General features: G+C 37.8%; 1 protein-coding gene across 1 annotated transcript in view; it reads left to right on the top strand.

Annotated features, from left to right (window-relative positions):
* arsg (arylsulfatase G) overlaps positions 1 to 5,067 on the top strand; it is a 66,602-nt gene that overhangs the window by 36,625 nt on the left and 24,910 nt on the right. The gene's annotated exons all lie outside the window — the stretch shown is intronic.

The following is a 5,067-nucleotide window of genomic DNA, read 5'->3' as shown; positions in this document are numbered from 1 at the left end:
ATACTGCAGTACTGACTGGAGGGCGAGGCAGGTATAAATAGTAGCCGGCTGATTGACACCAGGTGTGGCCAGGTGCCCAATCAGCCTCAGGCAAGGGGAAACCAAAATAAGAGCGCTGACAGGAAATACAACACAAACACAGAGGAAAAACTAAAACATAACCTAACTGTCAGGGACAAGCCTGACAAAACCATGTGTAAATCACAAATATTATTATCAAGGCTTAGGTCAGGCTGCTTACAAAAATAAATACTATTCAAATATACTGCAAAGCATGGGACTCAAAAACTGATGAAAAATAAATGTGCATACAATTTTGCATTGCTAAAATAAATATAACTACATTAATAAATAATAATACATATATTTCTGAAATAAACCATCAATAAAATTGAAGTGCAAACCAAAATACAGCTTCATTATTTTAGTCATTTTGTGCTTAAGAAACTTCTCTGTGACTTTAGCACCAGACTTCTTCTTTTTCTTTCATTGTCATTACTGCCACAAGTGGTGGGAAAGTGTATTACAACTGAGTACCGCTGCGACCAATTCAGATCACAGCTGAGAAATACATACTTTTTGGCGTCCCTCTCGGTGGCGTTCTCGGCCCTATGGTTACTTCTCAACAGGGCCTAAGAGTACTCAGTTGTAATACACTTTTCCACCACATGTGGCAGTAATGATATTAGCAAACAGAGGAATTCTGTCGCTAAAGTAATAGAAGTTTCTTAAGCGCAAAAATTATGCCTCTTGAAGCTGTATTTTCATTTGCACTTTAATGTTATGAACAGTTTATTTTAGAAGCATACATATTATTATTTATTATTAATTTAGTTAGAATGTATTTATTTTAGTACCGTGTAATTGTATGTACATTTATTTTTCAGCACTTTTTTTTTATAAGTCCCTTTCTTTACAGTATATTTGATATTTATATTTATCAGCACTACTGATAAATAGTAAATACCGTATTTTTCGGAGTATAAGTCGCACCGGAGTATAAGTCGCACCTGACGAAAATGCATAATAAAGAAGGAAAAAAACATATATAAGTTGTACTGGAGCCCGGCCAAAGTATGAAAAAAAACCTGCGACTTATAGTCTGAAAAATACGGTAAGTCTTATCACAATCACAAGTCTTATCATCAAGACTGAGGCGTTCTCAGATTGCAAATGAAACCACGCCCGCCCATTCCAAATGTATCATATTTTATCTTTTGAAAACGTACACCGTTTAAATATATATCTGGAAGTCCTCAATGCTATTTTTTCCCAGATGCGGTCAAAAATAAACTTCATGAACATTTTATAAATTCACTCCGTCACAACATTTGGTACACCTGCACACGCTCCGATCAATTTAGAGCCGGATAAAAAAACAGCTGATTTTACCAGCGTTTAAGTCACTGCATGTTGCCCATCGGTGTTATTATGCACATGCCAAGATTAGAACTGATACTTTATCCTACCTTGGCGTGTGTTTCCTCACAGCCTGCATGAGAGCTTGACTTAAGGCCTGATTTACTAAAGGTTTGTGCAAACTTCATAGAACATGCAAAGCTAATTTACTAAACGTGTGCAAAGGGGATTGCGTCTGTTAAGTGAGCAGAATAAGGCGTGCAATCCATCTTGTGTCTTTGTCTTTATGAATATGCAAAATATAGGCTGATCTGACATCAAAACGGCCACAGTATTGGGAGGAGAAAATGCAAATATATAATACAGCACGCGCAACGTGATTCATTAACACTCATCCTCGTTTCGTGAAGACTACTTTGCATTTTATTTAGAATGTGTCAGAAGCACGTGCAAACGGACACTGTGCCACAGGATCAAACGAGAATCCTCCGTCCTACATGTGTGTGTCAACATTTTGGACGGTCTGAAATAAATAATAATAGACATATCGTCTATCAAGCAACATCATTTTATAGCTGCTAAAGAACTTAAGGGGCTGATTAAAACAAATTAATATGTTTCGGTGTCATTTAGTATTTTCTAAATGACGCTCGTTTTTTTCACAGACAATATTATTGCAAAAAAATGTGTAATATGAATAAATCTTATAAATAAATCTTTGAGTATGCGTTTTTTGGTCTTGAGTGGAGTAAGCGCAGCCTCTCAAGCGCATCTTTGGCTGTAAAAATATGAAATAAGTGGTTTCATTGTAGATGCACTACACAACTCCTTCTAAAATGCCCATAAAAAGTGCTAGATTTCTGCTGCTTGTGTGAAATTGTAGCAAAACGCCACAGGTAGGAGCATGTTGGTATAAAATTAATGTGCAGTAAATGAGAGTGTTTCCGTTTCAGTAGACGCAACATCCTCATGTAAATAAGGCGGTCTGCACCACTTTTCAATTGCACACGCAGTCTTAGTAGATCTCACAGTACTAATAGTGCACACAATTTTATTGTTTGGATTTGGATCTTAGTAAATCAGGTCCTTAATGTCCAAATAAATACGTCCACCTCGCTGTGACGTCACAATGTAGCCAGACTGATAAATCCTGCCAACAGAGGCATCAAAAAAATGTGTGCAAGTTCACGCCAAAAAGCATGAACCTTATGATTTGATGCTGTCAGGATCTTGCTGCTCTGCTGCCGCCTATCACGACAAACACATTGGCACTGTTTAACACCAGTGTCCACCATTTTTAACATCTTTAAGTCAGAAAAGAGGAAATTCCTCATACAGTAGGTCCCCTTTAATTAAAATTTGACATTAGGGAAGGTATTCATATCAAATCAAATCAAATCAACTTTATTTATAGAGCACATTTAAAATTTACCACAGGGGTAGCCAAAGTGCTGTACAATGAGCAGGTTAAAAGATAAAACGAGTACCGAGCAAACACAACACAACACAAACAGAACACGATAAAAAATAAATAATTAAAATAGAATTAATAAAAACATAAAAACATAAAAACAGGATCACAGCAGGTGTATTATGGGGCGCCATTGCAGGATGGATATCACTCAGTGTTAAAAGCCATGGAATAAAAGTATGTTTTTAAGAGAGATTTAAAAACAGGAAGAGAGGAGGCTTGTCTAACACTCAGGGGTAGGTCGTTCCAGAGCTTGGGAGCAGCAACGGCGAAAGCTCTGTCACCTCTAAGCTTCAGCCTTGTGTCAGGGACCGTCAACAGCAGCTGATCGGCTGATCTTAAGGATCGGGTGGGGCAGTAAGGCTGAAGGAGGTCGGAGAGATAGGTTGGCGCGAGGTTGTTTAGACATTTAAAAACAAATAAAAGGAGTTTAAAATGTATTCGGTAACGCACAGGGAGCCAGTGAAGGGACGCTAAAATAGGGGTGATGTGCTCACGTCTGCGGGTCTGTGTTAGCAGACGAGCAGCAGAGTTCTGCACGAGCTGCAGGCGGGCGAGGGAGGCCTGGCTAATGCCTACATACAGGGCATTACAATAATCAAGACGAGTCGAGATAAAAGCGTGGATTAATTTCTCAAGATCATGTCTTGATAGAAGCGATTTCACTTTCGCTATTTGGCGTAATTGATAAAAGCTTTTTTGAACGACGCTGCTGATTTGTTTTTCGAATTTAAAATCTGAGTCAAACTTTACCCCCAGGTTTGTGACAGAGTATGACCACATTCCTGGGTGGATCTGGAGTGAGAGGAATGTGGAGGGTGATTGCAATGCAATCTGCTGAAAATGGCGGAAAGCGCCACTCTACATAGCAACTGGCGCTGTGATCAAAGTTGGGAATGCAAAAAAACAAAACATTTGAAGATGTTAAACACTCTACTGCCGTCTGGCAGCTAAAGTGGATTGTGGGCACGCCCTAATTCGTCACATTTCTTGTGTCAAGTAAATCGTGACGAATGGGGCATATACGGAAAGGGTGACCCTGTTCACTGTATACACTCAGTTGAATGTTTCAAGAATGCATTTCTTCCTTTTTCAGACTAATTTGGAGAGTTTTGGCTTGCAGTTAATACACGCCTCAAACTCGGTATCAAAACAAATTTGAAAAATGGTAAAAAAAAAAGATCAATATAGAGGTGCTTTGATCAGAATTAATCTGTTCCAAAAGGTTAGATGAAAACCTCAGCATTTTTTCCCAATAAGAAATAATCCAAATCCAATTAATCTGTTCAGGACGCCCACAAATATGAACACAAAATGCTTTTCATAGAGAATAATTATAGTTTTACAGGCAGAAAACCAAGTGAAATATGATACAAATGATGAATTAAATGAATAAATGAACATTTAACATCACTCTGACCTTTTATTGAGGACAGCACTGATTGGAGAGGGCGGAGGGGAGCGTACATCCACACCTTCCTACTTTGCTACAAGTTCTTTTTTGTATTCAATACTAGTGTTTACCTCCCTTTTTATCAAAGTGCTAGCATTCGCAACTTTATTTTGCCACAAGCTGACTTATTTTGCAGTTGTACTCAATAAAAAAAAAAAAAGCAAAGAGACTGAGTCACCAACATGTGGGATTTTTTTGTATGAGCTTTCAATCCAATATTAGCTGAAATTTGGTATCTTGTACATCCACACCAATTCAGGGGATTTATTTTTTATTTTTAACTAACTCAATTTATATCTCAGTTTTACTTTCATTCGCAGTGTTGCTAAAATCAGTGCTGCATTCCTGTCCTTTATGAATGTAACAGCTGATCCTAGATTTGGCCAGATTGGTTTTGTTTTGTGGTTAGTTTTACACAAGCTACTTAATACAAATTCCAAAGAATTGACTGTAGACATTGAACCCTTTTAGTGACTGGGTATACATGCCTTTTCAACATTTAACATTTTACTTCCACAACACCTTCTCCACCTGCTTCTTTGGTAATATGCATAAATACTGTACAGCAGTGTTTTTCAACCACTGTGCCACCTATTTGGGTTAAAAATATTTTATGCAAACCAGTAATTATAATCTGCAAATAAAGTGCCGTTTTTGAGTGTTGGTGCTGTCTAGAGTTCGGCAGAGTAACCGTGTAATACTCTTCCATATCAGTAGGTGGCAGCAGGTAGCTAATTGCTTTGTAAACGTTGTATCTAATGCGTAAACCAAAAATAAACAAAAG

The sequence above is a fragment of the Nerophis lumbriciformis genome, linkage group LG11 (assembly GCF_033978685.3).
Source record: "Nerophis lumbriciformis linkage group LG11, RoL_Nlum_v2.1, whole genome shotgun sequence".
NCBI classification, from domain to species: domain Eukaryota; kingdom Metazoa; phylum Chordata; class Actinopteri; order Syngnathiformes; family Syngnathidae; genus Nerophis; species Nerophis lumbriciformis.
This window is presented reverse-complemented; position numbering and strand designations above follow the sequence as displayed.